Genomic DNA, 27,871 nt, shown 5'->3' with positions numbered 1-27,871 from the left:
CTCTAGAGCACAGGCTCAGTAGTTGTGGCGCATGGGTTTAGTTGCTCCGTGGCATGTGGGATCTTCCCGGACCAGGGCTCGAACCCATGTCCCCTGCATTGGCGGATGGATGCTTAACCACTGCACCACCAGGGAAGTCCCCATAGTTACCTATTGCTGCATAACAACTGACTCCAAAATTTAGTGATTTAAAAGTATAAATATTTATTATTTAGTGCAGTTTTTGAGGGTTGAGAATTCAGGAACTGCTTAGCTTGGTGGCTCTGGCTCAAGGTTTACCATGAGGCTGTAGTCAAGATGTTGGTCAGGGCTGTGGTCATTTAAAGGTTGTCTAGGCTGGAGGATCATCTTCTAAGATGGCTCCTTCACATGGTTATTGGTAGGAAGCCTTAATTCCTTGCTGGATGTTGGCAATAGGCCTCAGTTCCTTGCACGTAGACCTCTCACAGAGCTGGCTGAATGTCCTCATGATGTGGCAGTTGGCTTCTCCTGGAGCAGATGATCAAAGAGAGAGAGCAGGAATGAAGTGAAGATCCCTTTTATGATCATCCCCACCACATTCTGTTTGTGAGAGTCACTAAGTACAGCCCACAATCAAGAGGAGGACAGTTAGGCTTCACCCTCTGAGGAGGGCAGTGTCAAAAAATTTCTGAATATATTATAAAATCACTACGCCCTGACCTCAAAGGTAACCTGTATCTCTCTGTCTCCCACTCTGTCAGCATCTCATTCTCTTTCCACAAAAGGAAGCTGTGAGGCTAGTTATGTCATCTCCCTAGGAAACACTGGAAAGTACTAGCTTGGAAGGGCTGGGAGACTATCCAAGGATGCAGATTTATGTCCCCGTGATGCAGTTGGAGGAAGGCCATTAGTAAGAAGGATCCAGGAGGCATACGTTGTCTAATCTGGAAAATATAATAAGACTGGCACCTGCAGCTGTTTTGTGGAGGTTGAGAAAATATTAACCAGAATTTGCAGTATTGCTCTTAAATCTCTTCCAATGACTAGGAAACCTTTGTCATCCTGGAGGAAAAGAGAGCTCTCCTCCATTGTTGCCCAATCCATTGGTAAGGATTGCGCGTTTTAACTCACGGAATTTGCAAGGAGATGGGAGATACCAGTAGCAAAGTTGTGTAAGGAGAAACTGGGATGGGCTCCATTCTCACTAATATGTCTGGTACTGAATAGAAGATCCATTAACAGATTAGATTAAGAGAACACTTCTTTGAGAGCAGGGTCACTTGGATGACAGTTCTCCTAGAGTGCAAGATGCCCCCTGCACTGCCCCCTGAGCCTCCTGTAATTTCTGGTGTTCCATTACTACTAGTTGAGGCACTTCTTCTGGAAATATTTATTCCATTTGGCTCATTATCAAATCTCAGTGGAAACCCAGAAGTTGACCAAACACTGCCACATTAAAAAAAATGTTATTAGTGGTCACATATTGCTTTATTTTATGGTTGAGGTGAAGTTCACATAACATAAAACTGACATTTTCAAGTGTAAAATTACAGTTGGCGTTTAGTACATTCACAGTGTTGTGCCACCACCACCTCTATCAAATTCCAAAGCATTTTCATCACTCTAAAATAAAACCCTTACCCATTAATCAGTCACTTCCCATTTTCCCTCCCCATAGACCTTGGCAACCACCATTCTTCTTTCTTTCTTTATAAATTTACCTATTCTAGATTTTTCAAGAATGGAATCATACAATTTGGGACATTTTGGGTCTGGTTTCTTTTACTTAGCATAATGTTTTCAAAGTGCATCTATGTTGTAGCATGTATCAGTACTTCATGCCTTTTTATGGGTGAATAATATTCCATTGTATGGGTAGACCACATTTTGTTCATCTCTTGGTAAACATTTAGGTTGTTACCACCTTTTGACTATAGTGAATAGTGCTGCTGTGAATATTGGTGTACAAGTATTTGCTTGAATACTTGCTTCAACTCTTTTGCGTATACACCTAGGAAAAGAATTGCTGGGTCATATAGTAATTCCATGTTTAACTTCTGAGGAACCACCAAAATGTTTTCCAGTGGATGAACCATTTTACATTCCCACCAGTAATGTACAAGGGTTCCAATTTCTCCACATCCTCGCCAACAGTTATTTTCATTTTTTAAATAATAGCCATCCTAGTGGGCGTGAAGTGGTATCTCATTATGATTTTGATTTGCATTTCCCTAATTAGTGATATTGAGCATCTTTTCATGTGCTTGTTGACCATTTGCATATCTTTTTTGGAGAAATGTCTACTTAAATCCTTTGCTTAATTTTTCTCAGCTTTATTAAGGTATAATTGATGAATAAAATTTTAAGATATTTAAAGTGTACAATGTGATGATTTGATACACATATACATTGTGGAAGGATTCCTCTGAGCAAGTTAATTAACATATTTATCACATCATATATTTATCTTTTAGGGGGTTGAGAACATTTAAGTTCTACACCTTTAGCAAATTTCAATTATTATAATGTTATCAGCTATAGTCACCATGTTACACATCAGATCCTCAGATTGTATTCATCTTTTTTTTCTATGAATACATTTTATTCAAAGAAACATATTATTAACTAGTGAATATACACACATACACACACACCGGCAGTTGGTTCTCATTTTTCACAGTAGTTATATTCTATAAAGTCACCATAGACACTGAATTAGTGAATACTGGACCATTTTCCCTAGGGTAAGTACAGAGTTAGGTTCCTGTGAGCCTCTGGTCACACTGGTCACATATTCATCAACCAATCAATACAATCTTGTTTTATTTACGTGAGATTATGCTTAAAGTTACTTTACTTAATATATATTGTTGATTCGTTAACATTGAACTCACAGCCAAAAGCACTATAACTCATGCCTGAATGAAGGTTATTGAATACATGTATTTTCTCCATAAAGGACGTCACAACCTTCGTGTGCTTAGAAACAATAGACAGCACTTCAGCACTATGCTTGAGGATCTTTTTAAACAGAAAAATCACCAACAAAAAGCACAAAAATGCAGAAAATGTAGCACTAGACAGAGTGTGAAAAGGACACTTGTTTATAGTATGAAAGCTAAAACAAGAAGACAGAGTAAGTGTTGCCTTGTTTGACCTCAGCTGGGAAAGTGCATTTTAGGCAACTCAAATTTTTTGTCACTCTGTGTATTTCCATGAATGACTGCAAAAGTACTTTTTAAAATTGAAGTATAATTGACTTACAGTATTATTTTAGTTTCAGGAGACATTATTCATCTTATAACTGAAAGTTTGTACCCTTTTATCAACCTCTCCCTATCTCTCCTACTCCCATCCCCTGTAACCACTTTTCTACTCTCTAAGAATTCAACTTTTTCTTTTTCAGTATTCCACATATAAGTGATAACATGCAGTATTTGTCTTTCTCTGTCTGGCTTACTTAGCATTGTGCCCTCCAGATTCATCCATGCTGTCACAAATGACAAGATTTCCTTCTTTTTAAAGGCTGCATAATATTCCATTTTCTGTATCTGTATCTGTATCTCTATGTCTATATCCCTATAGCACATTTTCTTGATCCATTAATTCATCTACAAACACTTAGGTTGTTTCCATACCTTGGCTACTATGAATAATTCTGCAGTGAACATAGAAATGCAGATATCTCTTCAAGATAGTGATTTCATTTCCTCTGGATCTCTATCCAGAGGTGGGATTACTGGATTGTATTGTAGTTCTATTAATTTTTTAAGGAGCCTCCATACTGTTTTCTGTAGTGGCTGTACCAGTTTACATTCTCACCAACAGTGCACAAGGGTTCCCTTTTCTCCACATCCTTGCCAGCATTTGTTATTTGTTGTCTTTTTGACAGTAGCCATCCCAGTAGCTGTGAGGTGATATCTCATTGTGGTTTTGATTTGCATTTCTTTTGTAACTAGTGATATTGAGCACCTTTTCATGTACCTGTTGGCCATTTGGACGTCTTCTTTGGAAAAATATCTATTTAGGTCCTTTACCCATTTTAAAATTGGATTATTTCTTTTTTCACTATTGAGTTGTATGAGTTCCTTAAATATTTTGGCTATTAACCCCTTATTGTATATATGGCTTGCAAATATTTTCTCCCATTCCATAGGTTGCCTTTTCATTTTATTGGTGGTTTTCTTTGCTGTGCAGAAGCTTTTTACTCTGATGTAGTCCCACTTGTTTATTTTCACTTTTGTTTTCTTTGCTTTTGGTGTGAAATCCAAAACATCATTGCCAAGACTAATGTTGAGGAGATTACCCACTATGTTTTCTTCTAAGAGTTTTATGGTTTCAGGTCTTATGTTCAAGTCTTTAATCCATTTTGAGTTGATTTTTGTGTATGGTGTAAGAGAGGGGTCCAGTTTCATTCTTGTGCACGTGGCTATTCAATTTTCCCAATGCAGTTTGTTAAAAAGACTATCCTTTGCTCATTGTATATTCTTGGCTCCTTTGTTGTAAATTAATGGATCATATATGCATGGGTTTATTTCTGGGCTCTCTGTTCTGTTCCATTGATCTATCTGTCTGTTCTTATGTTGGTACCATACTGTTCTGATTACTATAGCTTTGTAATATAGTTTGGAATTACGAGGTATGATGCCTCCAGCTTATTATGCTTTCTTAATATTGCTTTGGCTCTTTGAGGTCTTTTGTGGTTCCATACAAATATTAGCATTGTTTTTCTATTTATATGAAAAATGACATTGAAATTTTGATAGGGATTGCACTGAATCTGTACATCGCTTTGGGTAGTATGGACATTTTAACAATATTAATTTTTTCCAATCTGCGACCATAGAATATCTTTCCATTTATTTGTGTCTTTTAAAATTTCATCAATGTCCTATAGTTTTCAGTGTACAGATCTTTCCCCTCCTTGGTTAAATTTATTTCTAAGTATCTTTTTGATGCAATTGTAAATGGGATTATTTTCTTAATTTCTCTGATAGTTTGTTGTTGGTGTATAAAAATGCAGCTGATTCTTGTAAACTGATTTTGTATCTTGCAACTTTACTGAATTCATTTATTCTAACAGTTTTTTTTTAGTGGAGTCCTTAGGGCTTTCTATTTATAATATATGCTGTCTGAAAATAATGACAGTTTTATTTCTTCCTTTCTGATTTGGGTGCTTTTTATTAGTTTTCCTTGCCTAATTGCTCTGGCTAAGTCTTCCGGTATTATGTTGAATAAAAATGGTGAGAGTGGGCATCCTTGTCTTGTTCCTGATCTTAGAGAAAACACTTTCAGCTTTTCACCGTGAGTATGATGTCAGCTGTGGGCTTGTCATATATGGCGTTTATTATGTTGAGGTATGTTTTCTGTATACCCAGGGGTTTTTTTTGAGAGTTCTCAACATGAAAGTATTTTGAATTTTGTCAGATGATTATTCTGCATCTATTAAAATGATCACATGATTTTTATCCTTAATTTTGTTAATATGTTGTATAATATTAATTAAGTTGTAGATGTTGAACCATCCTTGCATCCCTGGAATAAATCTCATTTGATCATAGCATATTATACTTTTAATGTATTGTTGAATTTGGTTTGCTAATACTTTGTGGAGAATTTTTGCATCTATATTCATCAGGGATATTGGCCTCTAATTTTCTTTTCTTGTAGGGTCCTTTTCTGGCTTTTGTATCAGGGTAATGTTGGCCTTATAAAGTAAGTTTAGAAATGTTCTCTCCTCTTCTATTTCTTTTGGAAGAGTTGGAGAAGGATTGGTATTAGATCTTTTTAAATGTTTGGTAGAATTCACGATTGAGACCATCAGGTCCTGGGCTTTTCTTTGTTGGGAATTTTTTGATTACTGATTCAGTCTCCTTACTAGTAACTGGTCTGTTCAGATTTTCTATTTCTTCATAATTCATTCTTGATAGGTTGTGTGTTTCTAGGAATTTATCCATTTCTTCTATGTTGTCCAATTTATTGCTGTATAATTGTTCATAGTAATCTCATGATTCTTTGTATTTGTGTAATGCTTCCTCTTTCCTTTCTAATCTTATTTATTTGAGTCTTCTCTCTTTTTTCCTGGTAAGTCTAGCTAATAGTTTATCTGTTTTGGTTATATTTTCAAAAATCAGTTAAGTTCATCAGTCTTCTCAATTGTCTTTTCAGTCTCTATTTCATTTATTGCCACTCTGATCTTTGTTATTTCCTTTATTTTATTATCTTTGTGCTTAGTTTGTTTTTCTTGTATCTAGTTTCTTGAATGTGCTCATTTAAAAAATTGGGTTGTTTGTATTTTTGTTGTTGAGTTGTAAGAATTCTTTATATATTCTGGATATTAAACCCTTATTAGATATATAATTTATAAATATTTTCCCCATTCTGTAGGTTGTTGAAGGTCATGAATATTTACCCCTATGTTTTCCTGTGGTAAATATTAGCTCTTAAATAGAGGCCATCAGTCCATTTTGAGTTCGTTTTTCAATATAGTGTGAGGTAGGGGTCCAACTTCATTCTTTTGTTGTGGATATCCAGTTGCCTCAGCACAATTTGTTGAAGAGACTATTCTTTCCCCATTTGAATGGTCTTGGCAAACTTGTTAAAGATCAGTTGACCATAGATACATGGGTTTGTTTCTGGACTACAAATTCTTTTTCATTGAATATGTCTATTCTTATGTCATTACCACACTGTCTTGATTTCTGTTGTTTGTAGTAAGTTTTGAAACCAGGAAGTGTGAGTCCTCCAACTTTGTTATTTTTCAATATCATTTTGGTTATTTGGGGCTTCTTGAAATTCCATATGAATTTGAAGATTGGATTTTTGATTTTTGCAAAAAAGAACTGTTAGAATTTTGATACAGGTATTATTGACTATGTAGATTGCTTTGGGTAATACAGTAGTCCCCTCTTATCTATGGGGGATGCACTCCAAGACCCCTGGTGGTTGCCTGAAACTGTGAATAGTACCAAACCCTATATATACTATGTTTTTATCCAGCATCACTACTCTTGGGCTTTGGGACCATTAGTAAGTAAAATAGGCATCAAAGAGGGAAAACCAGCCCTAGAATCTTAACCAGAGATGGAATCTTTAGCTGGGAGTGATAAGTAACAATACTCATTGGTTTATTGTTGTTAGTTATTCAAAGCATATCTGTATTAGAATTTCATGAGATTGTTTCAATGAGTCTATGAGAGAGAGAGGATGAGTATAATTAACTTCTCAAAGAATGACCTAAGATAAATTTAGAAGTAAATAAGGTGAAATTATAGTGAATGTGACCCTTCTGAGATATAAGAGAACCTGTGGTAGCTCAAACACACACTGTCTATCTTGTGGAGTAGAATTTTGTCCATTGGAGAAGTAGAAAATACCATACCAGTCATGTCACTCAGTGCTCTTCCCATGACCACCTTGCATTCTAATTGAACTGCCCCGCACACAGCCTTTGACCTCCTTCCACAGGATGCTCCTATCTCCCCTTGATTGCAGCTATTGACTAAAATTGGATACTTTGATCCTGACCCTATAAAGCAGGACTAGGCCAATCAGGTTTTCTAATAACTGAATCAAAAATTCACTTATTAGAAATGATGAATGAATGATGATGAATCAGTTATTAGAAATGATCTCATTATGGCCAGAGAGTACTTTCCCATCCCTGACTTTGGGCTTGCCAAAACATGACTTGTGTTGGCCAGTGGCATATAGAAGGAAGTACCACTGTGCCATTCTGAGCCTAGGCTTTAAGAAGCCTTGTGTGTTTCTGCTAATCCTCTTGTACCCCTGTCATCCCTTGAGAAGAACTGCTCCTGGACAACTTCTGCTCTTACAGCCTGGGTCTTAGAATGTGTACATGTGGAACTTCCCTGGTGGCACAGTGGTTAAGAATCCTCCTGCCAAGGTAGGGGACACGGGTTCGAGCCCTGGTCTGGGAAGATCCCACATGCCACGGAGCAGCTGAGCCCATGCACCACAACTACTGAGCCTGCGCTCTAGAGCCCATAAGCCACAACTACTGAGCCCACGTACCACAACTAACGAAGCCCACGTGCCTAGAGCCCGTGCTCCGCAACAAGAGAAGCCACTGCAATGACAAGCCCACGCACTGCAACGAAGAGTAGCCCTCACTCGCCACAACTAGAGAAAGCCCGCGCGCAGCAACGAAGACCCAACCCAGGCAAAAAAAAAGAATGTGTACATGTGAAGCAGAGCCACTGACCTCAGCTGGTTAAGGTCAGCTAACATCCAGCTGACATACAGATCCATGAGAATAAATGGTTCATGCTTTGTCAAGTTTTCAACTAACTTGATTGAAGACCAATGCTTGAGCTGAAAGCTTATGTAGACTTACGGCTTGGTTTTTAATTTTGGGCCACAGCTGAGTGAGTAAAGGAAGCCAGTGTACAGAGTGAAATAGGGGGTGGAACATACAAGTGCAGAGAGAATTCCTTGGCTTTCAGCAGCTCTCTAGATTCAGATTCTACAAGGCAGAAGCTATGGGAGTAGGTAGCAGGGCTCTGGTCTGGACTGAGTTTCCTGGCTGTCATTTCTATCTGTGGGAGGACTGGCTATCATTGGCCTCTCTTGGAGAAACTGGGATATTATGTTGTTTCTTCAAATTAGGCAGAATTATGAGCAATAGAACTGAGGAGTCATGTCAGAATACAGTCTTTACAAGGTTGTCTTAAAGCTGAGTCACCTGAAAACAAGGACAGTTTAAATCTTTCTAATGGAGAGCAAGATCAGTCCAAATATCTAAGGAGTGTCTGGGCCTGCAGCTGGGGATCAAGGATTTCCAAAGATGAATAAGGAGGTCCAAGGAGCTTGTTATTTTGTGTGTCCAGTTCCCTTTCCCATGTTTGCTCTGAAAATGTTCCTGTGAGAAAAATATTGCCTTTTCTAACTTTCCTATCCAACTTAAATTATACCATCCCTCTACCAGAATCATAAGTGGTCAACCCTAATAGAGCATCACTCTGCCCTTCCTCTCTCCTCATCATGAAATGGATTGAATCAAGGGTGTACTCCTGCCTGACCCAAGGGAAACCAGTCCATGTGGCTTGGATGGGCCTAATCCTGGCTACAGGGGTGCACATGTGCTGGGGACCAGTCCATCTCCTTGGCTACGGTGATTGGTTCAGTCTCAATCCAGGGCCTTAGCTAGGGCAATAAGAGTCTTTCCTGGGAATTTTTCTTCCAGAAGGTTAAGGAGAGATTATTATTTCTACGCTGATGGCTGAACTGTCAGGATCTGAGGGTAGAGCTGCTAGTGGCTATTTTGATGATATCCAGTGACAACTGAAGATGAATTCTGGTAATGAAAGAAGTATGGTGAAAAAGCAGGAGGGAGGGAGAGAAGGAGGGAAGGGAGGAGGGAGAGAGAGAGAGAGAGAGAGAATGAGTATGAATAAGAGAGAAACAGACATACCGACAGGCAAAGACCTGAAAATATTGTCTGAACTTGTGGATGTAGCTCAGCTAAAGCTAACTCTACCCCTGGATTTGCCAGGTACTAGACCAATAAATCCCCTCCTCTTTTCCTTCTTAAACTAGTTTGAGTTAGGTTTCTATTACCTTAGAATGACAGGGTCTTGACTAATCCACCAGGGCAACTGAAGGAGAAAGGAGGCAGGCCATTGTGAGGACTAGGTCTGCTTTATTAGCAAAGAGCTCAGCTCCTTCAAATACAAGAGGAAGACGCTGCATAGATTTTACTGCAGGCGGGAAGAAAATGGTAAAATCACAAAGGAGACCAAAACAAAAATGATCAGGCCTAATTCAATTTGCATTCTAAATTAGAAGCTGCCTTTCCTTTTCTGACATAGCCTCAGGAGTCGCACATCACTTCTACTGTATACTGTTGTGTACAGGTGAGTCACAAGCCTGCTTAGGTTCAAGAAGAGAAGATATAGATCCTGCCCTTTGATAGGTAGAGTGTCACAAAATGTGTGGCCATAAAAATAAAACTTCCGAGCGTAGGCGGGAAGATGGCAGAAGAGTAAGACGCGGAGATCACCTTCCTCTCCACAGATACACCAGAAATACATCTACGCGTGGAACAACTCCTACAGAACACCTACTGAACGCTGGCAGAAGACCTCAGACCTCCCAAAAGGCAAGGAACCCCCCACGTACCTGGTTCGGGCAAAAGAAAAAACTAAACAGAGACAAAAGGATAGGGACGGGTCCTGCACCAGCGGGAGAGAGCTGTGAAGGAGGAAAAGTGTCCACACACTAGGAAGCCCCTTCGCGGGTGGAGACTTCGGGAGGCGGAGTGGGGGAGCTTGGGAACCGCGGAGGAGAGCACAGCAACAGGGGTGCGGAGGGCAAAGCGGAGAGATTCCAGCGCAGAGGATCGGGCCGACCGGCACTCACCAGCCGAGAGGCTTGTCTGCTCGCCCGCCGGCGCGGGCGGGACTGGGAGCTGAGGCTCCGGCTTTTGTCGGAGCGCCGGGAGAGGACTGAGGTTGGCGGCGTGAACACAGCCTGCAGGGCGTTGGTGCGCCGCGGCTGGCCGGGAGAGAGTCCGGGGAGGGGTCTGGACCTGCCGAAGAGGCAAGAGACTTTTACGTCCCTCTTTGTTTCCTGGTGCACGAGGAGAGGGGATTAAGAACGCTGCTTGAGAGAGCTCCAGGGACGGGCGCGAGCCGCGGCTAAGAGTGCGGAGCCCAGAGACGGACATGGGACGCTAAGGCCGCTGCTGCCGCCGCCAGGAGGCCTGTGTGCGAACACAGGTCACTAGCCACACGCCCTTCCGGGGAGCCTGTGCAGCCCGCCACTGCCAGGGTCCCGGGATCCAGGGACGGCTCCCCGGGAGAGCGCACGGCGCGCCTCAGGCTGCAGCGTCACGCCGGCCTCTGCCGCTGCAGGCCCGCCCCGCACTCCGTGACCCTCCCTACCCCCCGGCCTGGGTGAGCCAGAGCCTCCGAATCAGCGGCTCCTTTAACCTCGTCCTGTCTGAGCAAAGAACAGACGCCCTCCGGCGACCTACACGCACAGGCGGGGCCAAATCCAAAGCTGAGCCCCTGGGAACTGTCAGAACAAAGAAGAGAAAGGGAAATCTCTCCCAGCAGCCTCAGAAGCAGCGGATTAAAGCTCCACAATCAACTTGATATACCCTGCATCTGTGGAATACCTGAATAGACAACGAATCATCCCAAATTAAGGAGCCCTGTGGATGAAAGGCTCTTGGTGCTGCAGCCAGGACTCAGTGCTGTGCCTCTGAGGTGGGAGAGCCAACTTCAGGACACTGGTCCACAAGAGGCCTCCCAGCTGCACATAATATCAAACAGCACAAATCTCCGAGAGATCTCCATCTCAACGCCAGCACCCAGCTTCACTCAACGACCAGCAACCTACAGTGCTGGACATCCTATGCCAAACAACTAGCAAGACAGGAACACAACCCCACCCATTAGCAGAGAGGCTGCCCAAAATCATAGTAAGTCTACAGACACCCCAAAACACGCCACCAGACGTGGACCTGCCCACCAGAAAGACAAGATCCAGCCTCATCCACCAGAACACAGGCACTAGTCCCCTCCACCAGGAAGCCTACACAACCCACTGAACCAACCTTAGCCACTGGGGACAGACACAAAAAACAACAGGAACTACGAACCTTCAGCCTGCAAAAAAGGAGACCCCAAACACAGTAAGATAAGCAAAATGAAAAGACAGAAAAACACACAGCAGATGAAGGAGCAAGATAAAAACCCACCAGACCTAACAAATGAAGAGGAAATAGGCAGTCTACCTGAAAAAGAATTCAGAATAATGATAGTAAGGTTGATCCGAAATCTTGGAGATAGAATGGACAATAGAATGGACAAATTGCAAGAATCAGTTAACAAGGACCTAGAAGAACTAAAGATGAAGCAAGCAACGATGAACAACACAATAAATGAAATTAAAAGTACTCTAGATGGGATCAATAGCAGAATAACTGAGGCAGAAGAACGGATAAGTGACCTGGAAGATAAAATAGTGGAAATAACTACTGCAGAGCAGAATAAAGAAAAAAGAATGAAAAGAACTGAGGACAGTCTCAGAGACCTCTGGGACAATATTAAACGCACCAACATTCGAATTATAGGGGTTCCAGAAGAAGAAGAGAAAAAGAAAGGGACTGAGAAAATATTTGAAGAGATTATAGTTGAAAACTTCCCTAATATGGGAAAAGAAATCGTTAATCAAGTCCAGGAAGCACAGAGAGTCCCATACAGGATAAATCCAAGGAGAAATACGCCAAGACACATATTAATCAAATTGTCAAAAATTAAATACAAAGAAAACATATTAAAAGCAGCAAGGGAAAAACAACAAATAACACACAAGGGAATCCCCATAAGGTTAACAGCTGATCTTTCAGCAGAAACTCTGCAAGCCAGAAGGGAGTGGCAGGACATATCGAAAGTGTTGAAGGAGAAAAACCTGCAACCAAGATTACTCTACCCAGCAAGGATCTCATTCAGATTTGATGGAGAAATTAAAACCTTTACAGACAAGCAAAAGCTGAGAGAGTTCAGCACCACCAAACCAGCTCTACAACAACTGCTAAAGGAACTTCTCTAGGCAAGAAACACAAAAGAAGGAAAGGACCTACAATAACGAACCCAAAACAATTAAGAAAATGGGAATAGGAACACACATATCGATAATTACCTTAAATGTAAATGGACTAAATGCTCCCACCAAAAGACACAGATTGGCTGAATGGATACAAAAACAAGACCCATATATTTGCTGTCTACAAGAGACCCACTTCAGACCTAGAGACACATACAGACTGAAAGTAAGGGGATGGAAAAAGGTATTTCATGCAAATGGAAACCAAAAGAAAGCTGGAGTAGCAATTCTCATATCAGACAAAATAGACTTTAAAACAAAGACTATTAGAAGAGACAAAGAAGGACACTACATAATGATCAAGGGATCGATCCAAGAGGAAGATATAACAATTGTAAATATTTATGCACCCAACATAGGTGCACCTCAATACATAAGGCAAATACTGACCACCATAAAAGGGGAAATCGACAGTAACACATTCATAGTAGGGGACTTTAACACCCCACTTTCACCAATGGACAGATCATCCAAAATGAAAATAAATAAGGAAACACAAGCTTTAAATGATACATTAAACGAGATGGAGTTAATTGATATTTATAGGACATTCCATCCAAAAACAACAGAATACACATTTTTCTCAAGTGCTCATGGAACATTCTCCAGGATAGATCATATCTTGGGTCACAAATCAAGCCTTGGTAAATTTAAGAAAATTGAAATTGTATCAAGTATCTTTTCTGACCACAACGCCATGAGACTAGATATCAATTACAGGAAAAGATCTGTAAAAAATACAAACACATGGAGGCTAAACAATACACTACTTAATAATGAAGTGATCACTGAAGAAATCAAAGAGGAAATCAAAAAATACCTAGAAACAAATGACAATGGAGACACAACGACCCAAAACCTGTGGGATGCAGCAAAAGCAGTTCTAAGGGGGAAGTTTATAGCAATACAAGCCCACCTTAAGAAGCAGGAAACATCTCGAATAAACAACCTAACCTTGCACCTCAAGCAATTAGAGAAAGAAGAACAAGAAAACCCCAAAGCTAGCAGAAGGAAAGAAATCATAAAAATCAGATCAGAAATAAATGAAAAAGAAATGAAGGAAACAATAGCAAAGGTCAATAAAACTAAAAGCTGGTTCTTTGAGAAGATAAACAAAATAGATAAACCACTAGCCAGACTCATTAAGAAAAAAAGGGAGAAGACTCAAATCAATAGAATTAGAAATGAAAAAGGAGAGGTAACAACTGACACTGCAGAAATAAAAGAGATCATGAGAGATTACTACAAGCAACTCTATGCCAATAAAATGGACAATCTGGAAGAAATGGACAAATTCTTAGAAATGCACAACCTGCCAAGACTGAATCAGGAAGAAATAGAAAATATGAACAGACCAATCACAAGCACTGAAATTGAAACTGTGATTAAAAATCTTCCAACAAAGAAAAGCCCAGGACCAGATGGCTTCACAGGCGAATTCTATCAAACATTTAGAGAAGAGCTAACACCTATCCTTCTCAAACTCTTCCAAAATATAGCAGAGGGAGGAACACTCCCAAACTCCTTCTACGAGGCCACCATCACCTTGATACCAAAACCAGACAAGGATGTCACAAAGAAAGAAAACTACAGGCCAATATCACTGATGAACATAGACGCAAAAATCCTCAACAAAATACTAGCAAATAGAATCCAACAGCACATTAAAAGGATCATACACCATGATCAAGCGGGGTTTATTCCAGGAATGCAAGGATTTTTCAATATACGCAAATCTATCAATGTGATAAACCATATTAACAAACTGAAGGAGAAAAACCATATGATCATCTCAATAGATGCAGAGAAAGCTTTCGACAAAATTCAACACCCATTTATGATAAAAACCCTGCAGAAAGTAGGCATAGAGGGAACTTTCCTCAACATAATAAAGGCCATATATGACAAGCCCACAGCAAACATCATCCTCAATGGTGAAAAACTGAAAGCATTTCCACTAAGATCAGGAACAAGACAAGGTTGCCCACTCTCACCGCTCTTATTCAACATAGTTTTGGAAGTTTTAGCCACAGCAATCAGAGAAGAAAAGGAAATAAAAGGAATCCAAATCGGAAAAGAAGAAGTAAAGCTGTCACTGTTTGCAGATGACATGATCCTATACATAGAGAACCCTAAAGATGCTACCAGAAAACTACTAGAGCTAATCAATGAATTTGGTAAAGTGGCAGGATACAAAATTAATGCACAGAAATCTCTGGCATTCCTATATACTAATGATGAAAAATCTGAAAGTGAAATCAAGAAAACACTCCCATTTACCATTGCAACAAAAAGAATAAAATATCTAGGAATAAACCTACCTAAGGAGACAAAAGATCTGTATGCAGAAAATTATAAGACATTGATGAAAGAAATTAAAGATGATACAAATAGATGGAGACATATACCATGTTCTTGGATTGGAAGAATCAACATTGTGAAAATGACTCTGCTACCCAAAGCAATCTATAGATTCAATGCAATCCCTATCAAACTACCACTGGCATTTTTCACAGAACTAGAACAAAAAATTTTGCAATTTGTATGGAAACACAAAAGACCCCGAATAGCCAAAGCAATCTTGAGAACGAAAGAAGGAACTGGAGGAATCAGGCTCCCAGACTTCAGACTATACTACAAAGCTACAGTTATCAAAACGGTATGGTACTGGCACAAAAACAGAAAGATAGATCAATGGAACAGGATAGAAAGCCCAGAGATAAACCCACGCACATATGGTCACCTTATCTTTGACAAAGGAGGCAGAAATGTACCGTGGAGAAAGGACAGCCTATTCAATAAGTGGTGCTGGGAAAACTGGACAGCTACATGTAAAAGTATGAAGTTAGATCACTCCCTAACACCATACACAAAAATAAGCTCTAAATGGATTAAAGACCTAAATGTAAGGCCAGAAACTATCAAACTCTTAGAGGAAAACATAGGCAGAACACTCTATGACATAAATCACAGCAAGATTCTTTCTGACCCACCTCCTAGAGTAATGGAAATAAAAACAAGAGTAAACAAATGGGACCTAATGAAACTTAAAAGCTTTTGCGCAGCAAAGGAAACCATAAAGAAGACCAAAAGACAACCCTCAGAATGGGAGAAAATATTTGCAAATGAAGCAACTGACAAAGGATTGATCTCCAAAATTTATAAGCAGCTCATGCAGCTTAATAACAAAAAAACAAACAACCCAATCCAAAAATGGGCAGAAGACCTAAATAGACATTTCTCCAAAGAAGATATACAGACTGCCAACAAACACATAAAAGAATGCTCAACATCACTAATCATGAGAGAAATGCAAATCAAAACTACAATGAGATATCATCTCACACCAGTCAGAATGGCTATCATCAAAAAATCTAGAAACAATAAATGCTGGAGAGGGTGAGGAGAAAAGGGAACCCTCTTACACTGTTGGTGGGAATGTAAATTGATACAGCCACTGTGGAGAACAGTATGGAGGTTCCTTAAAAAGCTACAAATAGAACTACCATATGACCCAGCAATCCCACTACTGGGCATATACCCTGAGAAAACCATAATTCAAAAAGAGTCATGTACCAAAATGTTCATTGCAGCTCTATTTACAATAGCCCAGAGATGGAAACAACCTAAGTGTCCATCATCGGATGAATGGATAAAGAAGATGTGGCACATATATACAATGGAATATTACTCAGCCATAAAAAGAGACGAAATTGAGCTATTTGTAATGAGGTGGATAGACCTAGAGTCTGTCATACAGAGTGAAGTAAGTCAGAAAGAGAGAGACAAATACCATATGCTAACACATATATATGGAATTTAAAAAAAAAAAAAATGTCATGAAAAACCTAGGGGTGAAACAGGAATAAAGACACAGACTTACTAGAGAATGGACTTGAGGCTATGGGGAGGGGGAAGTGTAAACGGTGACAAAGCGATAAAGAGGCATGGACATATATACACTACCAAACGTAAGGTAGATAGGTAGTGGGAAGCAGCCGCATAGCACAGGGAGATCAGCTCGGTGCTTTGTGACCGCCTGGAGGGGTGGGATAGGGAGGGTGGGAGGGAGGGAGACGCAAGCGGGAAGAGATATGGGAATATATGTATATATATAACTGATTCATTTTGTTGTGAAGCTGAAACTAACATACCATTGTAAAGCAATTATACTCCAATAAAGATGTTAAAAGAAAAAAAAAAAAAAAAAAAAAAAAAAAAAATAAAACTTCCACAATGACCTACTCTATATTTGTAAGTTCTATCTATGTAAGTAGACCTTGCAAGGGGGAGACTTGATGTTGGTCCTTCCCCAGGTTACCTGATGTCCTTCAGGGCATGAGTCACTGCAGTACCACCTGCTCTGTTTAAAGACCTTGGGTATACACACTCTTTGTGCTGCTTCGTATTTCTAGCTCAAGCCACCAGCGAGATATTAATCTTGCCTCTGTGTGACATGGTCCTTGCTCTTTGCTCCATACCCACCCCATTCTCCTTGTTCCCACTTTCCCTGGAGGTGGGGCTATACCCTTTGCAGCAGCTGTTCCAGAGTGAGGCTGTCATCAGCCTATTCTCCCATAAGCACCCACTCTGAGAGTTCCACTCAGCTCAGCTCAGTGAATGCTGCTTTGGTGTTACGTTCTGTTCCATTGCTTACAGCCCAAAGGGTCTTCAGATTAGGCCACTGTGGTTTACGAAAATCTCCTTCCTAAATTCTCTTTAATGGAGGATGAACAGAAGAGCATAGGAGTGATCTCTGCCACTGACAGACATGAGAGAAAGCCCTGAGAAAGTATGATACTTTTCCTGCAGAAACTTCCTAGGGGTCATTAGCATCACTGGCCAGTGGTCTCTGAAAATAATGCTGATTCTGATTCTTTGGTGAGTTTTCCAGGAACCATCTAGAAACGAAACGCAACACTGAGACTTTTACTGTAGTAAAAATTTTAAAGCAAATCAAAACACAAAGAATACAATATGCAGATAGATACAATAACTTTGCATTGCTATATTTAATATTTTCAATTTTTGAAAGGATTTGGTTCACTGACAAAATCATCCGAAACACTAGAATCTTGTTAGTTATTAAGAACCGATTAGGTGGGAAGTTGTCAATTTGTAAACTAATTTTGGACTTTAAGAGAAAAAATAAATCTAATTATTTTAAGGGACCACAAGCTTCTCTCACACTCCTAAATCTAATTATACCACAACCAACATAGATAACACTGCCCAAAATGCAACTTTAAGATAAGACTGAACAAGAACTTTTAAGCCCCAGGGATAATATTTATGAATAGTCTAAAAGAGGAAAAACTGTAATTTATAAAGTAGATTGGGAAATGAGATTCAAAGGAATATTATATTCAAACTATATATTGTGGTTAGAGTGTCCTTGAAGCTTACAAGCCGAAAAAGCTTATAGTCCTTAGGAGTTGAAAGATGTGGTAATTATCCCCGTTGTGGTTAAGGGTACAGGTAATTCATTTTAAGTAAAACACCACTGTATTTCCCTTTCTGAAATCTCACAAAAAAAGCAATTTCAGTAGGATGAAAAACATCAAATTGAAAAAATGGTTGATTTGGCTTTTTTCATCAACTCATTCGCCAAATCAAAGACTGTTTGATTGCTCTGATTATGAAGAAATGTATGGGCCAAGAAAAATGAGTCCTCCCAAAGTTAATTCAGAAGCAAACTGTAAAATTGATGGGTATTTTTCTTAATTCTTTTTCATTTGAGAATAGAGCGTCTGTATCGCTCAGATTTTTAAAGAAAGAGAGAACTCAGGAATCACAATTGAACTGCTGTGATGGCACAGGGAGACATTATTAGGAGGTTTAATAGAATCAGGGTGGGTCGTTGAAAATAGGAGACCTGGCGGAAGATACCTGGGAGGTCTGTGTTGTGTGTGCCCTTTTGTCTCTGATAGTGAGAGATACAGTATGCTCCCTGGTGGGAAGGCCTATAGCTTTCCTAACTCTGGATCGCTGCTTTGTGTTAGCAAAAAGTTACTTTGCGAGTCGTTGCTATAAGATTTGACACTCCCGTTAAGAATTTCAGAAGTTAGAGGCTTCCCAGAATGTTGGACTCAGGGAGAAAAAAATTGCCAATGCGTAGGTGAGAAATCTGGTCGTTTTTTGAAGACATACTTCAAGAGATTATAGGTGCTGCCTTAACATGACCTTAAATTGACCTGGGTGCTGATAGAGCCACGTGTTAATGAAGGCCACCCAAATGGTTGGCTGTGGAGGATCAAGCCTCTACTGCATGTTCAAGGTTGTCAGACTGACCTTTGCAGCTTCCCTCTGCCTGCTCCAGCCACCTCTCTGACAGGCCCAGTGTAGGGGCCATGTGATAGCTCTGGGTGCCTCAGAACCTCAGAGAAACATACAGGAAGCTCAAGAGGACCTCACAGAGTCCAGATCCTTTAAGGGACAGAGAAGAGTACTTCCAATGGCATCTTGAATATTAGTTTTGGCTTCTTATTTAGTTATTTATGATTAATGTATTTTTAAATTTTTATTTATTTATTTATGACTGCGTTGGGTCTTCGTTGCAGTGCACCGGCTTTCTCTAGTTGCGGCGAGCGGGGGGCTACGCTTTGTTGCGGTGCACGGGCTTCTAACTGTGGTGGCTTCTCTCATTGCGGAACACGGGCTCTAGGCACACAGGCTTCAGTACTTGTGGCATGCGGGTTCAGTAGTTGTGGCTCGCGGGCTCTAGAGCACCGGCTCAGTAGTTGTGGCGCATGGGCGTAGCTTTTCTGTGGCATGTGGGATCTTCCTGGACCAGGGCTCAAACCCACATGCCCTGCATTGGCAGACAGATTCTTAACCACTGTGCCACCAGGGAAGCCCCTTCTAATTTATTTTAAGAATTTATTTACACAGGAAGTTCCCCAAATATCCAACATCCAACTAGCAAGAATCCTTTTTTTGCAAAAATTCTTGGTTAGAGAAATGACTGTTATCTTGCCTTATTCTGCTTCTTGTATTAGGCCCCCTTTCTACATTAAAAAACATCTTGAATCTTTATTTTGGAGAGTTTGTGGGTTCACAGGTGAAGGAAGGAAGCTGTAAGAGAGGGTGAATTCTAAGGCAGGGATGGGAAGTACTTCTCTCTTACCATCTTTCTTCCTCCTATCCTGCTGCTCATTTCAACTTTTTATTTTTCAACTTTAGTTGAAGTTGGAAGGTAAGCATTTTGGGAGCACAGGCACTTTGCTGATCTCTAAGCCAGACTTCTCTGGACTTCAGACCAGATCCAAATCCCATTCAAGACCTCTACTTGGATGGCACAAAGGCACCTCAAACTCAATGTGTCCAATGTTGAAGTCATAATTTTCCTTCCCTACCATGTACTCTTACTTCTCTTCCAACTGAACCTGTATATAGCAACCAAAGTCAGTTTTTCAATATGTGAATCAAATCATGACCTTTGTCTGCTTAAAACTCTTGATGGTTTTCAATGGCTCTTAGAATAAAGACCCAAATCTTTAACAAGATTTGTATGACCTGGCTCCTGCTGACTCATCATACTTCCCTCCTTCTGAGTTTTCCAGGGACAGACACTGAGACAAAGTTTGGGATACACAGTGTTTACAAATAAACACCAATATCTGTGAAAGGAAATGAGGAAGAAGCAGCATAGGGCAGAGGAAGAAGTCAAACTTTGAAGCAGGCTCAACAAAGGCTCAGCCAACCCAGTGGGGAGCTCCAGAGTGAGTTCTGCTCACCAAACTTGTCAAGCCTCTGGCCTTGACATCCTACCTAGAATGAGCTTGGGCATGACTCCAGGTATGAAGTCTGGCAAAGTGTGTCTCTGGAGCCCTGGCAGATCCTGGAGGAGCAGACAGCTGGGGCAAGTCCTTTCCTGGAGTGGGTTCTTGATGGCCTTTCTCCACATCTACCATACCCATACTCCAGTCATACTTGATTTTTCCACTTCCTCAAAACTCACAGAGCACTTTCTCGCTTCTTACCTTTGTGTCTACTGTTCCTGTTCTTGAGGCAATCCCTATTATATACCTCGTTACTTCTTATAGCATGTTTCATAGTCTGTAATTTATACTTTTTAGGGGTGTAGATTTTTGACTGATTATTCTGTTTATCTCCTCTACTATTTATACTATAAGCTTCATGAAGGCAGGATTGCACATAGTTTATCTTCAGAGACCAGTGGGGTGCCTGGCATGTAATAAATACTCCATAACCATTTGTTGAATGAATACATAAATGTATGATTGAAAAGGCAACCTGGAGTGTCTGAGGTCCTACTGAAAGAAGTACTAGGAGGTAGGAGAAGGGTATTGATGGAAAGATGGAACCACGTTAAACTAGTACATACAGCTGGCTCTTCAACAATAAAGCATCCATTTTCCATTCAGAAATTAAAAATACAAATGATTCTATTCTTATAAGGTCACCATTTTCCTAATGCTGTTGAACTGAACATATATTTGGGATCTGGTAAGCCATTTTTGTAGCAAGAAGTCCTGGTCAGGGTTCTTCTTTCTTAGCACTAAACCTCATGGGAATTTTTGTTCAAATTTATGATATTATGACTGTTGGAAAGCTGAACAGTCTATAGTCCTCCTTTCAGGGGCTTCTGTAGATCAAGGGGTCTAAGACCCATAGTCTGATTAGCCCTGAAATAAACCTGATTCAGATTCTTATATAGCTGCTCTCTAACCCCACAGGGACAGAGGGATCTTAAACCTCTTACCTGATCCTAAATCCAGGAGGCCCAGCCTGGCAGTCATTCAGACCCGTCCCTTGGGCAGGCAGGATGGAAACAAGTATAGTAATCATTAGCTCAGTATATGCTGGGCATAGTTGAGTTTCCTTGTGGGAATTCTTTTCTAACATTTCCCAAGAAATATATTTTTCAAATCTAGAATCTTCAGAAAACTCAGTAGAGAAGTTAGGAAAATGAGAAAACATATTATAATTCTCCTGCAGGAATTAAAGTTTAACAATCAACAAAGAGATGCTACTGTTTGGAAGGAATCCACTGACATCGAATGGAAGGCGAGAGCAGGAAATGCTGACACACCGAGTGGGAGGTTTAGGTTGACATTTTTGGGGCAGGACCATGTAGAAAATAGTCATGATCTAATCAGTCTTGTTTGCAGCTGTTGTCACCTAATAAGTGTGTGTTTGTGGCCCTATCTGCTGCCAGCAGTGAGTAATGCTTGCGAATGAAATAAATATTAGTCAGTCTATATGCATAGTTTAAACATGCATTCTTTAAACAAATCCTATGAATTGTGGTCCAAGAAATAACAAGTTTGGGGAGCAAAATAAGTCCTTAACTTGACAGTTTTGACATGTGATTCTACGTAGTACTGTTAACTTTAAGAGACAGAAATGTTATGCTATTTGAATACTACCCAATAATGTTTGCTGGCATTTTCCAGTTTGAATACCTGCTATTGGCCATAGTCCTTGTAAATATTACAAAACTTAATATTTCTTAGTTATTAAATATTTATTTTCAGATATCAGCAATAATGAGTAAAGAATATGAGGAATGTTGCAAGTATTTTAAAAATAGCTTTTGATTTCGAGAATTCTTGAGAATACCCCGAAATTCTGATTTCTCGTTGCAGAATCCCAAAGATTAATAGCTATTAGGAATTCAGAAACACTAGCCTGGCATAAACTCCAGGCACCCCCGGGCTCACTCTGCTGCAGCCTTCCTTGTCAGATACCTCAGGTGGCCTCAGGTGGGTGGCTGAGTTTCTGCCTTGATTCCTGATTTGTGGGCTGCTTTCCTGTTCTAGGTCTGGATGCCATTCTGAGCTCCAGCTTCCTTGACTGAAGCCTCTGCTCCTGGGCCCCATCCCCCTAGGTTCACCTTCTCTGCCTTTGGCAGTGGACATTACTCTCCATATTCCATGCTGGAACTGGATTCTTGCTGTGCCCCAAACGGGCCACCTGAAGAATTGTGTGCCTGTTATTCTCTGTTAGTGTCTTTCCCCTGAGTCTAGGTCCATTCTCTCCCCACTTGTCTGCCCTGTTCTGTGTTATAGGAGGCTGACTCTGGTGGGCCGCTTCACCTGGGCCCCCTTGGGGTTGGATTTTGGCCCATGGGTCCAGTCCACTGCCTGTTTTTGTGGATAAAGTTTTTATCAAAACACAGCCATGCTCATTTGTTTACATATTATCTATGGATATTTTCATGATACGATGGCAGAGTTGAGTAGTTGTAACATAGACTGTGTGGCTCACAAAGCCTAAAATATTTACTATCTGGAATATTTACTATCTAGAAAATGTTTGCTGACCTCTAAGTTAGGCCAACAGATGGAGGCTCTGGCATTCCATCAGAGCTCAGCTCTGGAACCAGTGGCATCTCTCCTGGGCTATAGCTACAACTAAGAAGGCCTCTCCTCCGAGGCTTCAGCTCTCCTGAGCTGGAGGTCTGAGGGTGGTAGTGGCTTCCTGCTGTTGCTAGTCTCTGGGAGACTCAACGTCCTTTGTTTGTTCCCTACTTCTCACAATTTTGTAAGTAGACCTTAATTAAAGGCTCTTCATTTGAGCCACTTGGGGTGAATTTTTCCTGCCAGGATCTGACTAATGCAACATGACTACGTGCCTCACCTTGGCTGCATTCTTGAACAGACCCCATTTATGAGGTACACTAGTTTACGCTGGGCCAGAGTCTGCTGTACTGCCATGGGTAAAGGTGATTTGCCTGTTGGCTAGCTCAGTGGTCTTCACTGCTGAGTTAGTGTTCCCAGTCCAGGCTTTGTCCTTAAGAATAGCTAATCCCTTTCCATTGTTGAACCATCCTCAAAGTCCCAGCATGCTCGATGACTGAGTCTTGTACATATCACACATGATGCCAGTAAATCTCCTTATACTTTTCTCTAGTAAAATATGATGAGTTTAGGAATCCCATGAGTTAAGCTGGTTTTAACTTCTCTGCTGGTGTCTAGGTCAATTGCTTCTAAAACGAGTTGAAATAGTTTCTTCTTTCAAGTCTTGTACTATCAGAAGCACAAGTGAGTTTCTGGCTAGACTTGTAGGGTTTGGGATGGAATGGGGCTGCTATGACAGCAACTCTAAATCTGACTTCTTACAGTTTTTATTTGATGAAGTGACTTATAAATCTCTTGTCTCACTATCCAAATAATCTGTGCTTTCTGGCATTTCTTTCTCTGGAAATTATAGAAGAAACTAATTTTTTACAATGTTGACTATAACTCAGGTTGCTCCAAAGTTTTCCCAAGAATAAAAACATAATTTTCACATTTTCTGTTAGGTTTGCTGTCGAAGCATTAACTACAGAACATAAACTTGACCAAGAAAGATTATGAAAGGGACATTTCAAAAGGAGAAATACCCAAGTATGAAAGTCATATATGGTGACCTTGACCCCAATAATCTTGTTTCCCATCTTGCTTCTGCCTCTCTGTTAGACTGTTTAAGATTCCCTATACAGTAATTAGTTAAATAAAACCCTACACTCCCATTCAAGGTGAGCTATATACATTTTCGGAATGTAAGTGCTGTATTCTACAACATTGGTGGTTGTTTGTTACGTGAGTACAATGACGTGAGGATAGTAAGTAATAAGCAAACTTAATAACTAACACTTACTTAGTTCTTTATAGTTTACAAAGCATTTCCTCATGTATTTCCTCATTGATACTCATAATAACCCTGTAAGGTTAACTTCCGGTTTGCAAACGAGGATATTGAGGCTAACTTATTTGTTCAATGTAATATGTCTAGTAAGTTTTCATATTGTTAGTGAGCTCAAGGCTGGTGTGGAGTTGGGGGATTGGGACCTCCAAGAGGAAGAAACAGAAGTGTGGCAAACTGAACCAGCTTCAGAGAATAATACCATCAAGAACACGTAGGCAGGCTGATCCCAGGAGCTGACAGGTAGAGCAAGTTTGGGCATGCTTTAGGCAATAATCAGCATCAAGGGAGAGGCTACTCTAGATGATAAATCATGGCGGTGGAAATAATTAGACACTGAGTTATTCTAGAGTGTTCAGAAAAGAATTCTGGGCAGAAGCTCAGTGCCATGGACTGGGCGTACATGGGAGGCAGGGAAATGCCTATCAGTGATGTTAATTCTAGGTTCCACCCATGGATGTGCTGACTTCTGTTGTATTATATCCTGCCTCTATTCCATTGACTACCTCTATGCATAGGCACTTTCAGGGCCAGGGACAGGGATAATGAGGGCAAGAGACATTAGGCAGGGGCTGAACCTGGAGGGGCAATTCTTAGTCCTTTTCTTTCACAGCCTATGCAATTTCCATTGTCATGGATGGGGCAGGGCAGAAAATGAAGAAGAGGTAGAGACAAAAGTCAAGTGATCAGTTGGTGTACAGAGAGATGGGTCTAATCAGGAAAGGTTCATGGTGCAAGGGAATTTTTAGGTTTTTCTCAAAGGAAACAACACATGGCCTATTATTTGTTGTGACCCTTAATAAGGTTAACCGATAACGTTAATTGTCCTAAAGCCCAATCATATATTTTATCATCTTCTCCAGTTTGGCCAACTTTCTTCCAATTTTACTTCTTTTCTAAAATATCTATTCTTAGTTCCAAAGACCGATTGAAGCAGATGATCCTGTCTCACATTTTCCATGGATATAAAAACTCTTTAGAGCTGTACTGTTCAATATGGTAGCCATTAGCTACCTGTGGCTATTGAGTACTTGAAATGTGGCTACTCTTAACTAAGATATACCACAAGTGTAAAATATATAATGGATTTTAAGACTTAGTATGAAAAAAAATGTAAACTCTCATTAATTTTGATATTGATTACATGTTGAAATAATACTATTTTGGAGATATTGGGTTAAGTAAAATATATTAAAATTAATTCCACCTGTTTCTTTTGACTTTTTACTGCAACTACAAGAAAATTTTAAATTACATAAGTAGCTAATGTTATATTTCTATTGGACAGTACTTCTTTAAGGAGAAGCACCAAGTTCCTAAAGGGTTGCTCCCTTTCAGCCTTTGCCAAATAATTCTCTCCCCTGTAGGCCAGTTCTAACAAGTCAAATAATGCAGATTTCATAATTGGAAGGAAGGCTGCAAGTTATTTGGAAATTAGGTGATGAAACTGCAATAGGATCATAACTCCTGCATGACAGTTTGCTTTCCTGAGCCTTTCTTATTCCAAATGGAATAGTCACTGCTCTGTTCTCTCCTCTAGTTAATTTACATCTTATTTTCTTTCTGTCAGAAGTGTCATTTCCTGTGATTGATGAAACCGTCTTTGCTAAGTGCAAAAACAAGGCCACTACGTTATTCAAACTGGATTCACTACAAATATTTTCATCCTCTGGATTGGGAAGAATTCATTTATTTGCTTGGAAACCCTTTAAAAAAACCACAATGTTTGGTTACTTTCAGAAATTGAAATCAAGACTACAGGAACAAAAAATATCATTACCATTACAAATATGAAAAAAATTGAGACATTATCTGGCAGAACAATTTTTCTTTAATCCTAGGTCAAGTTTATACATGGCCTCTGAATTTGCCATTTTTTGACTCAAGGGTTTTAGGGTCAACCGAATGATGGGTTTCTATACAATAAATTAGATTGGCAGTGCAATAGAGTTAATTCGCTTGGAGTTGATTCAGTTTTTAGACGTGATTTTATAAGCCTGTAGCCTTCATTTATGAACACATCTAAGTAAGTAACAGCAATGTTAGAACTTTATAATTGTTATTACCTGAAAATAAGGAAGACATGTTAACCAAAAGGAAACGGACCTTTTCTCTTTAAGAGGCAACTGGGGCCAACCACATGGTTTTACATGCTCCCATGATGCCTTTTTCCTGCTTTTCTTGAGTTTCTTTTAAAATTATCTTTATTGAATTTATTAAAATGTCAGTAGCTCAGACTTATTATTTTGTATTATTTTAAGTTGCATATAGAAAAATTCACTTTATATTTTTAACACAGGCATAGATTTTTGTAACCACCACTAACAGGATATAGAAAAATTCCAACACCCCTCAACATTCCCTTTTGCTAACTCTGCATTCCAACACTCCTTCTATGCACAATCCCTGGCAACCACTGAGGGATTCTATGTTCCTATAATTTTGCCTTTTAGAGAATACCATATAAATGGAATCATATAGTACGTAACCTTTGGAGACTGATTTCTTCTAATTAGCATAATGTATTTGAGGATTCATTCATGTTGTTGCAATTATCAATAGTTTGTTCCTTTTTATTGCTGACTACAACAGTATGTTTATCCATTCACTTAATGAGGGATATTTGGGTTGCTTCCAGATTTTGGTGACTACAAAAAATGTTGCTATAAATGTTCATGTACAGGTTTTTGTGTGAACATAAGTTTCATTTCTCTAGAGTAAATACCTAGGAGTGGGAATGCTGGGTCATATGGTAAGTGTATATTTAAATTTATAAGATTTTGCCAAACTGTTTTTCAGAGTGGCTGTGTCATTTTGCATTCCCACCAGCAACATATGAGAGTTTCAGTTGCTTTGCAGCCTCACTGGCACTAGGTATCATCAGTATTTTTTATTTTAGCCACTCTGATAGAGGGGTATAATGGTATCTGATGTTAGCTTTAATTTGCATATCTTTAATGATTAATGATGTTGAGCATCTTTTCATGTGATTATTTGTCATCCATGTATCTTCTTTGGTGAAATGTCTATTCAAATCTTTTGCCCAGTTTTAAAAATTGGGTTGTTTATTTTCTTACAGAGTTTTGAGATATAAGTCTTTTGTCAGATATGTGACTTTCAAATATTTTTCTCAGTCTCTGGCCTGTCTTTTCATTTACTTTATAGTATCTTTCACAGTGCAAAATTTTTAAATTTGGGAGATGTTCATTTTTTAAACTTTTTCTTTTATGGACTTTTAGGGTGCTTTTTGTGTCATATCTAAGAAGTCTTTGTGTAATCTAAGGCCACAGGGAGTTTTTCCTATGTTTTCTTCTAAGAGTTTGGGTATTTGATCCATTTTGAGGGTTTTTGTTTTTGTTTTGTTTTTTGTATACAGTGTAAAGTACAGGTCAAGGTTCATTTTTTTTTTCTTCATATGGATGTGTAATTGCTCCAGCACCATTTGTTGAAGACTGTCCTTTCTCTACTGAATTGCCTTTGCAACTTTGTCAAAAGTCAGTCGACCACATTTATATGGGTCTATTTCAGGAATATTTTTCCCATTGATCTATATGTCTATCCTTCATCTATCCTTTTGGTCAATATCAATCTGTCTTGATTATTGTAGTCTTAGAGTATGTTTTAA

This window comes from Tursiops truncatus, chromosome X (genome assembly GCF_011762595.2).
Source record: "Tursiops truncatus isolate mTurTru1 chromosome X, mTurTru1.mat.Y, whole genome shotgun sequence".
Lineage (NCBI taxonomy): Eukaryota > Metazoa > Chordata > Mammalia > Artiodactyla > Delphinidae > Tursiops > Tursiops truncatus.
The sequence above is the reverse complement of the archived record's forward strand: the minus strand, read 5'-3'. Positions refer to the sequence as shown.